Below are 16,958 nucleotides of genomic sequence, written 5' to 3' on the forward strand. Positions count from 1 at the left end.
TGGGTGCTCTCTTAGCTTCGTCTCTAGCTGGTGCAAGGGGAGAAGTAAAATAACATCATTCTACCAGCAACCTGGTAAGGACATGTTGGTTGGATTGGTCCTTCCGTTTCAAGGCACCGTCCTTCCCTCTGCGCTGCTTGTCTGCAGCAAAATGGCACTTTTGCAATGCACTTGCCAGAGCAGAGGGGTTGGTTTGCTGGAGGAAAAGTGGCAGCACAAGAGTGGCAGAAGAGAACAGAGCAATGCTTGGTGAGATTAAATGTACCAAGTCTCTCTTCCCAGCTCCAAAATACTCATTTCTCCTTTAGGATGGGACTGAGGGAGAACCTGGTCTTACCTGGCTGCTCTGCACCATGCTGCTCGTGCCAAAGTCATGGAATCATACAATGGTTTGGGTTGGAAAGGACCTTAAAGCTCATCCAATTCCAACTCCCTGCCATGGGCAGGTTGCTCAAAGCCTCGTCCAACCTGGCCTTGAACACTGCCAGGGATGGGGAATGGCTTTGCTCCTTGTCATGCTATGCCCACCCGGCAGTGCCTTGCCATCCTGTTGTCTTCTGGGCCTCTCCCAGGCAGGAGTTTGGGACCCTCTGAGCTTTCTGCTTTGTATCCAGGTTTTTTAGGCCTTCTGTTGTTAATTATTGAGATGTAATAATGTGATTAGCGCACTATTAAAAAAATCGCTGATATGATTACCATGGATTTAATATCACATGATATATCATTACATTGTTACATGGTGACAGATGTAATTGAAATACACTTATTGGAGCCTGGGGTCGTGTTTCATTCAATCGCAGCAACACCTCCGGGGGGCAGAGCAGAAATGGCTAAAAAAAAAACCCCATAAAAAGGATCAGGATTGGAAATTGTAATGAAAACAAAGAAACCTGCAGCCTGTTCAGGTCTGGGGCAACTGCTGCTTTGGCTTTTTCTCCATAGGAATTTAGATGTGTACAAGTCGGGAGAGCTGTATTGTGGATCAGATGGAAGGGATAGGTCAGCCAAGTTGAAACTGCCTGCTCAGGGGGATGAGCAGGAGGATTTGTGTTATGGACCTGTCCCCAGAAGGCTTCCAGCCATCTTGCAGCAAGTGAGCCTTGGTGCTGTGGACACTGTCCCACTGGCCTGCCGGCCCTTCTTGGCTCCTTTTTAAATGCAAGTGGAGCTGAAGGTGATACCCGCTGTTCTGTGGGAAAGCCAGCGATCTGCTCCCCACCTTCTGCACAATGCTGCCCTTTTTGGAGTCAGGATTCACTCCGATTGTTTGGCTCGGACTGTGCTGCAGAGGGCAGGTAGGCAGCGATGAACTTGCCTCAGGACTGGGGCGCTGGTTGCGTTTCCTTCCATGGCAGTGAGAAAAGGCAACAGCTCTCTCAGCTGTGTTATCCTCAGGAGGATCTGCACATGGGCTCTGGGCAGCTGTGGGGGAGGAGAGGAGCAGCTATCATACACCCTCTGCAGAGGCAACTGGCTGAACCAGAGCCTGGGTAGGGAACGGGCTTGGCTCTCTCTGCTCATGGAGCTGGGGCGAGGCTTGGGTAGAGAAACATGCCTGCAGGAGAAGCACACAGACCCTTCCTGCTGGCACAAACCCGCTACTGGTCCTTCTCAGCATGGTGGTGAACACAGAGATCTCCTTTTCCTCCATCTGCTCCTCTTCCAGGGAAATAGCTGTCACCCACCCTTCCAGTTCCTCCCAAGGCAAGTGATATTTTGGGGTGTTGCCCTAGGCAGGATGGAGCTGTGGCAAGACCTCAGAGATACAGCATGACATGCTTAATGCACATTCGTTGCTCTCATCACCAAGTGCTAAGTCTCCTTCTCCTGTAAAGGGACCAGCAGGGGAATGTGGCCTCCCAGACCTGTGATTAGGACTTGGGTATACCTGTCCCCAAACCTGCAGGTCCCCAGGGTTATTTTATCCCAGCAAGACAGTGTGTAGGTGACTTTGAAAATGAAGGTGCTGTGTTTAATCTCATGCGAAATGAAGGAGGAAGAATTTGTGGGTGGACCGAAGGCGACTTTTCCAACCAAGAGGGTAATGTCAGTGTGGTGAGCTTGAGACATCTGGATGTTTGCATAATGATGCGCCGGCATCTGGCCCTGCATCCTTAGCTTGGTGTTCACGCTTTCAGCACAGCATCACCCCCTGCTCCAATGTGTCTGTCCCAGGAGTTGGGTTACAAACCTTGCTGGTGCTTGAGGGGTAATTTTTAGGCTTTTGATTCTGTGTGCTCCCTGCTAAAAGTGTTCCCACCCCCTCTTCTATGGAACCAGCATGCCCATTGTAAGCCCTTGTTTTGCTGGGAGCTGTGGAAATTCATTTCCAGCTGGTGTGGGAGTGCTCTGGCTGGGAAGGCTCTGGCAAGCATCTTTCTTTCGAGGTTAAAAACATAATTTCAGTCTGACCTCTGAGTTTCGGAGCTTTTGTTGGTTTTCTCCACCCCCAGATGGGTTTTGTGTGTGATTTTAAAATAGCCTTCTTCTCTTGGTTGAAGCTAGCTGATGCGTCCGCTTCCCATTCGAGGATTGTTGTGTTTTATTAATGCTGTTATTATTCCATTACTGTCATTGTGCTCTTTTATAGCAAATAGCTTAATTTAGTTGAGATACACAGATGCTGAGAGTTTAAGTGAAATCTTCAGCACTTGGTATGCTGGGCACTGAGCAGATATTCCCCAAGCACTGTGGTATAAACCTTTCACTTAAAAACAAATCAGCTGCTGGGGAGTGCTGGGTGGCAGGGCTTTGGGAGAGGGGAGAAGGGGTGGGAGAGGACCTGTTTAGCACCCTAGGGAGGGCCTTGTAGTCAAATGTGGCTATAAAGTGCTCAGGAATAAAGCTCCCACTGAGGGTTTCACCCCCAAGATGGGCTGTGGTGGGGACCTCTTCCCTACCAGTGCTGCAGGACAGAGGGAGCTACACTACCACCATTGCCAGGTTGCTCTGGGTTGGGTTTTTTAGGGGTGGAGGGGCAGATTGTGCTGTGTTTTCTGCAGCTGAAGCTGCCTGGCTTGTGTGAGAGGTGGGGACTGCTCATGGTGTCATCCCAGGGTGGAAGATACAGTGCCATTGAAACCAAATTAATCTGGTTGAAGAACAGCAGGGCTGCTGGAAAGCTGGACTGTGCTGTAAGTAGTTCTTGGGGTAGAGGAGAGGGCCTGAGAAGTATTGATTGGTGCCCAGATGACTTAGGGGCCAAAGGTCCTGTTGTTGGGAATTACTTGGGTGCTTAAGCCTCCTGGGAAGCTGGTGCAATCTGGGCTCTGAAGTACCTTAGCTACTTTGGAAATTTTACCTCTTATTGTTGACAGATGTTCATCTGAAATGGATGCTTCTCGCTCGGCCCCTCTGGGCATACATTAATACTAGTGATAACAATTCCAGATTGTCTCCTACACCTCTTTCCCTGCCTCTGTCTCTTAAAAATTACAAAGGTAAAGCCAAAACCCTGTTAGCATCGTGTTATTTGTGCACTTAACTCTTACAGCCTTGGCAAAACCTGCTGTTCTCGGTGGTATCAGTGCCAAAATTACTTCGTGCGGGGCAGGGAAAGACAAGAAGAAAGCAAACTGGAGCAAGCAGGTGCCATACAGGTTGAGATGATGCTGACGGTGGTGTTGGCTCAAGTGAAGGTGTCATCTCCACCTGGCTGTGGTGAGAAGGGTGCTATGTCCTGGCCAGGAGGTCCTTCAGGGAGCATCCCTGTGCCTTCTCCCTCTCTCACCTGCGCTGTAGGACAACCTAGGCTTCTTGGGGAGGGCTCTCTCCTTCTCTTGAGCCCCTCAGGGACAGCCTCTTTGGGATACAGCTGGCAAAGACTTGCTTCCTCCCCTTTTTTCCATGCCTGAGCAAGGGGAGCAGCTCCCTATAGTGTGAGGATGTGTCAGGGAGGAGTGTGCTGGCCCACTCTGCCCATCCCCAGTGTGCACTCATAATAGCTTGGGGGTCCTTGGGAAGTTGTCAGGATCATTTTTTCTCCCTGCTTTGAGGCAGCTTTGTGGCTTTATCTGGCTTCTGAGGCAACCAGGGTAGCTAACAACATGCACAGAGCATCCTCTGCGGAGGAGGCCCGGTGCCTGGTTTTGCTAGAGGTCTGCTTTACCACTTATGAGAAACAAGTTAACCTCCCTTTGATCTCGGTTCACGGCTAACCCTTTAACAAAGTCCGGGATGTGCGAGGAAATCGATACTCAAGGCATTGAATTTAACACCAGCCATCAACTCAAGCGTAACACACACACTGACTGACTCCGATTACAAGGAGCGGGCTGGTTTGAAGCTTGTTTGCCGGCTCTCTGGGGTGGTGAGGGGCGGCAGCAGGGAGGGCAGGCGTGCTCACAGGGCTTGCTGTTGCTCAGGGGGGAGGAAGAGGGACTTGGTGTGCTCTGCCGTGTCTTCCCAATCGGCTCTACCTCCTGGTGCTCCCTGTTTCTCTCCTTACACCTCTGATTTGGAACCCTGGGAGCTGTTCCCTGACACAGGAGCAGAGAGCTCGGATGCTATGCGCGGTTGCTGAATGCCTGTTTGTGTACACACGTAATTGCTCTTTGCTGGTGAGGAGCTGGGGCAGGTTCTGCTGAGCTGGACAAGCATGGGACCACAAGTTAAAAATCTGACAAATGCTGCAGGTGGGAAAGGTCTGGCCAAGGAGGGAGATGTAATTGGATTAGTGGAGAACTAATTGGGACACTTTGTTCCATACCAGTCGCTCGCTCTTTGCTGGCACATTGGCAGGAGGCAGTAGCAGTCCACAGCCAAGCACTTTCTGGTCAGCCCATGAAATTCCTTGTCACATCTGAGCCCTCCAGCCTTCTGCTGCAGATCTGCCTTCCTCTTGGGGCATTTGTTCTTGCTTGCTCTTATTTCCACCACCTCTAGCCGGAGCTGAGACAGCTCATGTAGGTTAGGGATAGGCTCATGGGGCAGCTGAGGGATGCTGAGAGGGGTGGGATGAATACTGCATGACCCCACGGCTCTGTCCTCGCACCACGGCTACATGAGGGCCATCCCTCTGGTACCCACACTGCTGGGCATGTGCTCCTGGACCTGCTCCTCTCCACGGAAGTGCCTTTTGTTCTCCTGGGAAACATGAGTCGAGGCCTTGAGGACCCAAAGCCCTTCATTTCTGTATCATCACCTCCTTTGTCATATTCTCAGCACCACAATGCAGTGCTGGTCCCCCCTTTCCATTCCAGGTAGCCAGTCCTGCCCACCACTCCTGGCTGGCCATAGCTGCTGCAGTTCATTCCCCCGTACTTCCGTTCATAACCTCTTCTCAGGACCTTGTCACGTCCTCCTCTCAGGTCCCTTTATTCTCTGCTTTCCTGGCCTCTCTCCAAATCAATTCTCTCATGGCATGCTGCCTGGGCCCTTGGACCATCTCCTTCTGTTTGTTCTTCCATCAGAACTGGGGAACCTCAATTTTGCTGCCTGCTGCCCCATGCTTGCCTGGTGTTTGCATCCGTCAGAGCTCTTATAGGCGCCCCTGCTTTAACCTCCTCAGTCTTAACCCTGACCTGAATCAACAGTCATGGAGCAGAGCTGCTGCTTAGATGATCCAGTATAAACTGTACCTTTGATTAGACAGGTATCATCCCCAGGCACTGCTGCAGCAGCATCTTGTTAGCTTGACTTGGTGTTCCCTCGCTGCAGCCATGAGAGGCTCCAGTGCGGGCAAGGGACGTGGCTGCTGCCCTCGTAATCTTTATTGATCTTTTCCCTGATGCCTCGTGCATTGTATTCTCTTGTCTTTCTCTTGCTCTTCCAGCTGCCTCTCCTCTGAGTGGCTTTGCATCTTGTGGGAGTGCTGAGAAGCTGTTTTATTCGATTCTTGCAGAGCAGTAACCCTCAGAGACTGCGGCAGCTCTGTTGGGCAGGTGCTGTGCCAAACATGAAAGTCTGGGTTTTGCTCCTGAGAGTCTGCTGACTGGGAGAAGGAGGTAAGAGGGAGCAGGAGACATGTTTCCATGCCCCTCTGACCTGTCCTGTATGAGGCAGCTTCTCCGCATCATGCCAGAGGTGGGTTCTGGAGAAGGTTGTGCATCTGTGTCAGGAAGGTGTGGTGGACATGGAGTGTGGAAGGAGTTGTAGGATGTGAGCAGAGGGAGAGATGTACGTGCTAAGACGTGCACAGACGTGCATGGCGGGTCCTGTAGGATCACTCTGTTTGCTTTCCCATCCACCAGAGCTTGGGTTTTAGGAGCAGATTGTGAAACTGAGACATGAACCTGCTGGTGGCTCAGCACCCTCCCATGCCGCCACCTTCCAAACACCTAATCTTGACAGTGCCAGGTAGTGAAAACCAGAGGGTTGAATTGCCTTGTCTCGCACCTGCAGTGTGAATGGACACGTAACACAGCACCTCCCCTATGCTTTTCTCTTGGTAACCTGTCCATGAGTCTCTGACCTCTGTGGTCCCATCTGGCATGTCTGTGCACAGCAGCCAAACCATTGTCAGACACATCCCTTCCAAAAACATCCAGAGCACCGTGTGCCGAGACATGCCATGTGTGGTGCAATGGAGCTGCTCTGGACAAATGGCTTGCTTTTGCACTGGAAAAACTGGAGTCGAAATGTCACAGCAGTGTTTCACACAGGAATAGATTGCTCCTTTCCAAGAGGCAGGAGTTCTGTCACTGGGTTTTACTGTGTGATTCCCAAGCAGAACTGTCCCCACACAGTGAAACAAGGCAACATGGCTTTTCCATCCTGGTTTAGAATGAAAGGCAGTGGCAGAGTATCAGTGTTTCAGTGGAGTGGACATGGTTTCCCAGCCTGTTACAGCAAGAGCACGCTCCCTGCCAGGCGGTGAGGATGAGTCCCGGAGGTGTGCTGCTTCTGCTTCCAGCACGTTTGATCCAGCCAGGCTCTTTCAAGGTGTGTGGAAATGAGCTACAATCTCATCATTCCTGCAGAGGCTTCTCGGAGGAGATAGCGGAAGGGTCACAGCGCCTCGGGAAATCTCCCTTCAGGTGATGTGCCCGTCGCATTTTACAGCAGACAGACAGAATAACCTTTAGGGCATGGTAAGAGGCAGTGTTTTGAACTCCAGGCTGGGGAGCTAGGGAGCTCATTTTTCTGACACATCATCTGCGTCCCTGCTGCTTCCTGCGTCCCCCTGAAACACCTTTGTCCTAATCCATCACTTCCTCAGATGGAATTCAGAAAGAAGACCTGGGATCTTGGTCCCCTGTGTGCTACCTGCACAGAAACCAGCCTCCCCTGACCCTCTGTCATGGCCGGGTTTGCCTTAGTTTGACCTGCTCTCAGCCTGTATGGAGGTGGAGGGCTGCCCCATCAGCAGCACATCTTCCCTGCATCACAGCCTCCCTGGAGAGGTGCGGTACTTGGATCCTAAGCTGCTCTTTAGCCCCCAGATTCATCTGACATGGCTGTGAGGAGATGAGCAGGCTGGAGCCAGGCTCACTGGGGCACATTGAGGCTGGCACGGGCTGCCCTTACAAAGTGGAGGCTCCCGGTTGTGTGTTCCTGTGCAGCACTGGGAGGAGAGCGCTGGCTCTCCCTCCTCCGCTCTCTGGAGTAAATAATGGCACTTCTTATTTAGCTATTATTTCCCTGTGGCAGATATCTCCTTGGCTGTCTGTTTAACTACCTTTATCTCACCCTCTTCCTCTGTTTGATACAGTCATAGATAAACAGATACCTTAGTAAATAACATGTTTTTAAGAGGCCGGTGCTGTGGTTAACATAATGCAGCAGCTGTTGATTTGTCTTTCACTATTGTTTTGGGTGGGTTTTTTTTTCTTAAGGAAATGCTTTAAATAAGGGATACTTCATCTATTAAAAAAAAAATACACTTGTAGCAGCTGCTAAGCCCATCCATAAGCCTGCTTTACGTTGTATTTGTGATGGGACTGACAGTGCATGGAGGAGCCTGATTATACACAATTCCATTTTAGCAAGCCCTGCGATGTAATTTCACAGGGCGATCAGTGTTTGAATGTAATAGCAGCCTGTGCTAAGGTGTCAGAATATTAAAGGCGCTAATGGAAAAGCTCCCTGGTACACAAGGGGGACAGCATTACAGGAGACGTCGCAGATGGCTGGGCACTAAACTAATGGGGCAGGATCCAAGAAGGGAAAAAAAACGTAGGGAAGGGAGAGCTCACGGGAGCACGGGCACCTGCTTCCCTCTCACACGGAAATTAAACAGCGAGCGAGGGAGAGGCAAGCGTGTGCCTGTGTAGAAATAGAAATTGAGGGGGGGGAAATACCCCCTTCAGAAGGGACTGAAGGTTTTGATAGTGAGCTCCGTGCTGGCTTTGCTCGGGAAAGGCATGGGGTTAGATTAAAAGGGGTGTGTTTGCGTACATCTGAGCACTGCAGCCATCGCTCACGGCCCTGGAAGAGAAGAAGGGGGTGATCAGTGGATATTGTTACCCACCCTCGTGCAGCGAGGCAAAACTGCAGCTCTCTTTGGTGGCTGTTAATCTCCAGCTAAATCCAAGGAAGGTGAGATGTGTCCACCTCACTGCCGCCCAGACAGCTCAGCTCTGCAGCATGGGGCATCTGCTGGGGCCCTGTCATGCCGTTTGCTGTCCTCATTTATGCAGGGGCTGATGGTGGGCTTGATTTTGAGGCAGTGCCAGTACTTGCTTGTTTTGCAGCAGTGGTGGAGGCATATTCCCCATCCCCCTGAACTCCCAGTTTCCCTAGGAGCTGCCAGAATAGACTGGTCCGTTCTCGTCTGTGTGAAGAGTCCACTGTGGATGGGGTGAATCATCCATGAAGTGTGTCTGTGGGTTTCCTTGGTGCCATTCCCAGCTTCCCCTCCCTGCTGGCCACAGTGGTGCGGTGGGGAGAGGTTTAGCGCCACTTTTCTCCTGGGGGAGAGCACCACAGGATGTGAGCCCATCCTTCCCAGGGCTGGAGGGGTGCATCAGCTGTGTGTGGATACTCCATGGAAGCTGCCTGCCATGGCATCGTGTGTCTCTCTTTCAGGCGCTAATTGAGAGATGTTTGTGTTGGGAGCTTATTGCATGCTTCAGCATAACCCACTCTGGGTCTTGTAGCCAGGACCACCAGGACACTGAAGGCAGCCCTGTTTAAACAGACATGAGCTGTGGCTCAAGGGCAGGACCACTTGTCCTGGACCAAGAAGGATGCCTGATGTGTCCTCCAGCCCCTTGTCTCCGCAGCAGCCCCTGTGTTCCTGCTGCAATGCTCTGCTTGGGCATCTCACACTGAGCCCAGTCCTCCCAGCCCTGCCAGCAGCCCCCATCCTTGACCTTCTTTCTTGGCAGTTTCTGGCTCTGCATGTCCCCTCTCCTGGGCCAGCACTGGCTTGTGCACACCCCGTCTCTATTCCTCAGACCCCCAGGGACTCAGACCTGTAGCTTTGTTTTGCTTGTGACCAAACTCGGGGCTTTGACCCAGGTCTCCACAGCATTAACCTAGTGTGTCACCAGCCGCAGAGCACACAGCAGTCGAGAACATTTTATCCAGGATAATCCCTAGCCTGGGAGCAAGGCAGAGACTGTTCTTGTTCAAACACAGGGAAATGTGAAGCCTAAACCGCTTGGCACTTTGACACTCCGGAGTCAGGCACACCAGTGCATTTCTACTGCAGCCTAAGCCAGGGCACGTGCTAATCCTGCATGGAAGCAGGACCACCTCCCCACTGCCTGACTGAGCCACAGCATCCAAATGCACCCAGGAGGGGGTTGTTGGAGGCTGCAGTGTCTGTCCTGCCCCTTCTGAAGTTAAGAGGAGTTTTAACAGTGCATTTGTGTGTCCGTGGCTCAGTTGGGGTATTGCCAGGCCATGGGCAGGCAGAGGCTGCTTGGGCATGTGTCTGTTAGGAAGAAGGGCCAGGCATGAGATCATTGTGTGCTTCAGTTTCTCTTTTGCAGTGCTCCTATCTATAGAGATCTGATGGAGTGGGCTGCTTATTTGAATAAGGAGAAGGCATGTACAGTTATACTGCCTTCTCCACATCTTATCTGTCACCTTGCTGCAGTCCCTTAAGCTTGACCTGTCCTCCTCCCATGAACTGGGGACACCTCACCTCTGTAAGGCACTTCCCAAAGGTGTGCAGAGCCAGCCTGCTCCAGAAAGAGAACATTTACCTTCGTATTTGTTTAGTTTACTGCCGCCTGATGTGAGACATAAAGATGTGGCTGTTTTAACCAGTAGCTTTGCAAATGGGCTGAAGTGGATGCCAGCTGGGCTTGCCACAGGTTGCTTGGCATGGCCAGGTAGGGCTGCTGAGGTGGCTCGTGTGCTGTGGGCTCCCTGCTCATCCAGGACATGGGGGAAGCTATGGCTTGTGTGGCACTGCTCTCTGAAGAGCCTTCAAGTGCCATGGTGTTGAGAGATCGGAGCACCAGGCAGGGTCCCAGCACCTTTTCAGCAATGTGGGAGGATTGCATCCAGCTCTAATCTCCCACTGCAGGGTGCTGGTGGTGGCAGGAGTTTCCAAGGGCAACACCAGACCCATTTGTGGTGTCCCCACATTCAGTGTGCTGACCTCCCTCCTTCTCCCTGCAGCTCTCAGAGGGTTTGTGCTCTGGAGAGGGACATTCCCTGGGTAAGGGCATCGCTCTCATCTTCTCCTGCATCCTCCCATGTCCAAACCCCAGCCAAACCACCTCCTGCTTGACAGCATTGCACATTTATTTGGGAGCGGACAAGCCCCCTTTGCTTTTGTCACTGCCACCCCTTAATTATTATAACCTGAGGGTTTGGTGTGTGCCACATGGGTAGAAGTTGTTTTCATGCACCCTGTGCCATTCAGGAGTGTTCAGGGAGCTCGCTGCAGTGAGCAGAAGTCATTAGATGTGAGTTGTGTTAATGCTGTACCTGGTCAGTCTGGAGGCCCCTCTTGCTGCCGCGTTGGTAAGAATTAAATGCCTCTTATTAGTGGCGCAGCAGAGATCCGTAATGCGCGTGGACAGAAAGGCAGGGATGGATGGAGTTGGTGTCAGGGCAGCAATTGCTTATCATGCCTTATCTGGGAATATGAAACTGTATTGCATGACATCCAGAGGCAGGCTGAATAGATATGCCAATTCATCTCGAGCCCGGGCTTTGACAAGCTAGACTGCCCTTGTTGAAAGGCATCAGTCACACGAGCTGCTGGCTGCTTTTCCCTTTCTTATACTTTCTCTCGCTCCGCGCTCCCTCTCCCTCTCTCGCCGCCTCCCCTCCCTCCGCCTTTTTTTTTTTTCCTAAGCTTTTTCCACACAAAATTGAAAAGCTTTGGAAATAATAATAATAAAAGCCCCCCAAACTAATACCGTTTTAAGTACAGCCCCCTCCTCCCTCCCCAAACGGGATTGATAAGGAACCCCAGTGTATGAAGGCATGTTTAGATAACATTGAGAATATTATAGCGAGTGAGAGAAAGTAGGGGGAAAAGCTTCCTGCCGCGTCTAAGCCGGGAAAGGCGACGGCACCCTGGCTAATACGAGTGTTTAATATTTGATGTGTTGGGATAAAGCAGGATCACCTTCGAATTGAATTGAGTGTCAGAATGAGAATCTATTACTGAAATTCTTGTGTGATTTGACAGCAAAGCAGACGATGTTATTCTTCACTAGTTACCGCAATCTTCTCCCCTACATCACTTAAATATTTTTTTCTTTGCTTGAGTAAACACACATTATCCTTTTTTTCTCCACCTCCCTTTCCTTTTCTCTCTCCCTCTTTTATACTTTCTTTTTTCCTTAAATCAAACCTGCCTCTCGCAGGGCTGATGGAGTAGATTGTTATTTCTTTATTTGTCCTATTAAATGGAATTCCTGATCGTTTAATCCTGCTTTTGTAAGTGATTTAAAAATACTTGAAAAGCTGTGAATGCAGCAGCACTTCTGACTAAACTGCTTAAAAGGGACACGTTACACCTGGGTTTAGCTCCTGCCTCCTGACAGCCAGCAAGGGCTCCAGCGCTGCCAGGGCTGAGCATCCCGGGATACGTGCCTCCATCCTGCCGGATGAGCTTTCCTCCGCACCTTCCAAAGCAACAGCAGAGCTCTGCCGTTGTCAGCCAGAGCTTGGCAAGCTGCCTGTTCATTACCTGCCTCTTCTTTAATTGCATTCAGCCTTGCTGCTAAGTGATTTGGCAGTGGGGTCAGGCCCTCGGTGGTGTTAAATGTGCCTTGTGTCATGCTGGTTATGTTTGCATGGCAAGAAATCCCAGCAAGAAATACCCACCTCCCATTCCTGAAGAGTCATGCAATTAAAACGGGACCACCCTGCAGTCTTCATGTCCTGGGTGCTATTCAGGGATGGCCTCCAAGATACCCCCAGCCCCAAAACGTTATGGCTACTGGGTGGCACTGAAAACGTGTTTAAAAGCCCACTTAGTCATAGACACAGCCTCTTTTTTTCTTCCCACCACACAAAGTAGTATAAAACCTTGACACCTCATCATGGCAGCAGCAGAATGAGGGGAGTTAGAGAGAAATGCTTATTTTGGGTGGATGGGGAGCACAGCTGATGAGGAGGAAAACACTTCTGCTGTCTCAAAGTCATTTTCTCCATTGTGAAAATGTCAGGGGGGCCAGCTGCGATCAGCAGGCTGCTGTGCCCAGCCTGATCCCGGGGGAGCACAGCTGGTACCTGCTGCTTGCCCGAGCTAAGGGAGATCTCTCTTTCTGTCTCTTTAAAAGCATGTTTTTCTCAGGTGTCTCTTTGAAGTTCTTAACAGAACTTTCAGCACAAAACACCGCTTTTATTATCCTTTAGTACCCACCCTTCAGCATCTTCTCAAACCACTGAGCCCCTTTGCTCCCGGGAGGACTTTTTCCAAAAGGGAATATTTTCTCCCTCCCTGAAAGTGCCCATATTAATGTTAAAGTTACAGTTGGCAGATGAAACGTGTAAGACATCTTGGTACGACATCAAAAGCGAAAAGGTTGCCAGGCTGGACAGGGCAGGAGGAAGATCTGTGCTGGTCCTGGCAGGTTTTGCTGCTGTGGTTTGTGAACATGCTCATGCTATTGCAAAGCACAGAGCCCTCTTCCCTTCCTGCCCTTCAGCTAGAGCACCCAGGGTGCTGTAATGCCAGCAGCTTTAGCGGACCACAGAAGGCCTGGGGCTGGTGGAGCAGATCACAGCATCCACACGTGTGGAAAGGACAGAGCTGGCTCTGTGGCATCAGTGCATCACCCTAGCAGAGCTCTGACAGCTCTGTGAGGAGCAACCCTGTCCCTCCCTGTGGATACAGGAAGGATTTGTGAGGCTCCCCATCTAAGTGAGCATCCTGACCTCTGCCCAGGTGCCCTGTTTGCATGATGTGGGATGTTAAATCTTGCCTTAATGTGACTGCCAAACACCAGTTTTTGTGAAGTGTGCCGGGCACTTCCCCATAAATAAATGATGGAGCATTATTCAGTCCACTTAGATCAATACATCAGCTTGACAAGTTCCAGTTCTGGGAATTTTCAGACCCCCTGGAACATCTTCTCTGCAGCTGTGCTGCTTATAAACCGTGGTATGTAGCCCAAACAAGCTCCAGGGAGCAGGGCGTCAAGACCTGGCTATGTTAGTCCTGTACCTTTCTGGCTTTGGTATTGCTGGGGATTGCAGCAAGGGCAGGCCGGGTAAATTTAGTGCCAAACTGCCCAAAGCCTGTGTTCTACCCCTGCAAGCAGCATTGTATCACTGCCAGCCTCACTGGTGTGCCCTTCACACACACAGATCATCTTTGTTCCCCAGCACTACCAGAAATGCGTCCTGGAGCTCTTGTTTCCTGCTCTTTGCAGACTGAGGCAGATGTGTCACAGCCATTGGGAAGGTCTGTGGCCCAGTGCAACAGGAGGATGGTTTCAGACCCATTTCACTTTATTTAAAGCCAGCCCAGGATGCTGTGATTGCACGCACACAGCATCTCCATGCCCCGGGCTGCTGTACCCCTTGTCTTATCCCCACTTCTGGTTATTTGGATTTTCTGCAGGCTGTGTGAAGTACGGGTCACCTAAGGACCTACCTCCCCATACTGGCACTTGTAACAAGGTGCTGGCTCTATGCATGAAAACACTTCATGTTTCTAATCTCCTGCTGCTCTTAGCTCACATTTATCACAAGAGTGTCTGCTTACCTTTGATTCAGATCCCTGCATCAGGGACCCAGGGAGGTTTTGTCTGTGAACTGCTGTGTATGCCTATGGGATTGTATAAGTAAATAAATATAATTAATAATTACCTGGCTTCAGAGCAGCATTGGCAGGGAGGTGAATGTGGCCTTCATAGAATTACAAACAAAATCAGGATAAAAAGGAAGACCTTTCTGGGAGCTGGTGTGAATGGAAATAATTGTGTTCAACCTGCTTGAAAATTACTCTGCAAACATCATTTGGGCGGTCTGTAGCAGATCAGAGGCGTTGCGTTTATCTCTAAATCATAATTTTGACCAAAACCATTTCAAAATAGCTTTTTCGAAAAAGCTGACTGCATTTTCTGTCAACTAAAATGCAGATAAAAACAAAACACCACGGGGTCCTGGCCCTGCTTCAGGGTCTGACCTGGAAGGGAGCAACCCAGTCCCTGCAACATCAGGACTGAACCAAAGGGAGGAACAAATTATTGTGATTTCATTGCAGAAAGGCTTTCATCAGGGCAGTTTTTTACATCCTTTGGCTTGCAAGCAGACCAGGAGCATCCCAAGCTTCCTCATGGTTTGCCACAGGGATCAGTGCTGAAGGGGCAGGGGGCTACAGCATTGCCAGTGGATGTGGTGGTGGAGCCGGTGTGCAAGTGGCTGTGGTTGGCACTGGTGTCCCAGTGGCAACCCTGGCAGGCTGGGAGCCCAATGTTGGGGAGCTTCCGGCACTTTCTGCTTCGGTTTAACAGTCAGAAGAAGAACTTTCCTGTTTAAAGATTAAACGTTGTGTTTAAATATTAAAGAGCAAAGCTCCTCGCTCTTGATTGTGCGGCTGCTGCCGGCAGGCGGCTCGGAATTGCCAATTTTAATTAAAAAACTTGTATTTTCCAATGCAGCCCAGCGATGGCTCCTCCTTCCGGCCGGGGCTGCCTCGCCTCTCCCCTTGGCTTCCCTTCACCTCTGCCCGCATCTCCCTCTGCCTGCAGCACAGCGATGCTCCTTGCCAGCCCCGAAGTGCGAGTGGCCTCGTCTGGGACTGATCAATGCCCCTGGCACTTCCTTCCAAAACCCCAGGAAAAACAATTAAAACCCGATCGATCGCGCAGGCAGCTTTGAATATGCATAAGTGCACACTTGACCTTCAGTGGTCAGGCCAACTTCCACCCCAGCTGCTTAGCAAGTTTGCTCAGGTATTGTGGCTGTACCGAATGACCTTGGTTAGGAAAGCAAAACGCGATGCGGGGATGGGTCTGGTGCCGATCCTGGGGCCAGCTCCCTGCTGAGGATGCTGCTGCGGCGCTGGAGTATACAGGCTGGGGTTGGCATGAGCACCCAGCTGTAAGGAGCTTTCCAAAGCTGTCCCCATGGCTTCGCCAGGATCCTGCCAGCCTCCTGCTGTGCTCCCCTGGTTGGCCAGGGCCTGAGGGTTGTGTCTGTGCTGGAGAGGCAGCCTGCAATATGGTAGCTCAGAGCCTGCCTTGTCTCTGTGAAGGGACAGCCCTGCTCCCTCTTGGTGTCCTCCCCTGAAGCCTGTGGGGACACCCCTTTGCAGGGATGCCTCAGTGCTGGCCACCCTGGGTCTGGACCTGCTGGTGCTGAGTGAGGACTTTACTGCGCTGTGGCTGGGCTTGCCTTTTGGGATGAAGCCCAGGAGAGGGAGCCACATGCGGAGCCACTGCCACCATCACCCAGGGCCACCCAGCAGGCGGGTGGCAGGGTCCCATCCTGCACTCCAACCCGGGCTCCCCCCATCCACCTGCAGCCCAGCCATGGCAATGAAGATACCAGAGCGTGTTTGTTGAAGGCAGAGGAAACCTCCCCGTTGTGTACACAAAGTGTAATTTCAGTGAATTATGCACAGACTTAATTAGGAGTTTTAATTGCTAATCATCTCCCAATAGGATTAGCAATGCTGTCTATTAATTATCTGTGGAGCCCTCTGTTTTGCTAAGGCAGGAGTAACAAAGCAGCGTGAATGGTTACGTAGGCTGGTAATAAATTAACTCCCCCAAGCCCCATAGCTCCCAGGGGGCTGCCAGCCCTGCCGGTGCTGTGCAGAGCAGCAGGCAGTGGGAGCAGGGGGACAGGCAGCAGGTCCCGGTGGCAGGCAGGGGGGTGATGGGCTCTGGGGGTGATGGGCTCAGCTCCACTCAGCCCCATTCCTGCTGCAGAGAGCATCTTTCCCGGTGTCCGCAGTCTGTCGGCGATACCCCGCCGCGCCGTGGCCATGGTTAGTGATGATCCCCGCTGCAGGAGGGAGATAGGGGCTGCTGGATTGACCTGATCTCATCTGGGGACAATGGCCCTCATGGCAGTAGAGATAGCGCCAGTGTGAGCGACGCTAAGCCCACGCACCCTTCTTACTGCTCACAATGCGGCGCTGAGCTTAATTCCTGCAGATGAAGAAGATATGTGGCTGTCAGGCTGTAATTACAGCCGTGTGTGTGACACGGGTCCTGGCTGCTTTTATGCTTGCATTGTCCGGTGGGGTTTTGTGTTCAGGCTCCCGGCTGCTTTGCTCCTGTGGAAGTCCTGCAGGGATGGAACAGGCTCCCTCTGGCCAGGCTACGGGCTCTGTGCAGTTGGGTGAGCAGTGCTGGCTTCCAGTGGGGTTTCTCCCAGTGATGGAGAGCCCCAAGGCAACTGTGGTCTGGGACTAGAAATGAGAGGGGAGGCTGGGAGAGCTGTGATTGCTGGAGGGAAAGTGAGCTGCTGGCCATGGGCACCCCTGACTCCTGCTGCTGACCCCATCCGTGGTGAGTCAGGAATGGGGAGATGGTGCTGGAGCAAGCCAGGGACATGCAGGATGAGCTCACAGCCCCTGGCTCGCCCTAGCGTGGTGAAGGTGGTTTTGAGTTATGCCAGTCCAGCACAGTGCCCAGCAAACC

General features: G+C 51.6%; 1 protein-coding gene across 2 annotated transcripts in view; it reads left to right on the top strand.

The window, feature by feature from the left end:
- Positions 1-16,958, top strand: part of ERI3 (ERI1 exoribonuclease family member 3) — a 130,671-nt gene that overhangs the window by 75,401 nt on the left and 38,312 nt on the right. The gene's annotated exons all lie outside the window — the stretch shown is intronic.

This window comes from Lathamus discolor, chromosome 3, assembly GCF_037157495.1.
Source record: "Lathamus discolor isolate bLatDis1 chromosome 3, bLatDis1.hap1, whole genome shotgun sequence".
Classification (NCBI taxonomy): Eukaryota; Metazoa; Chordata; class Aves; order Psittaciformes; family Psittacidae; genus Lathamus; species Lathamus discolor.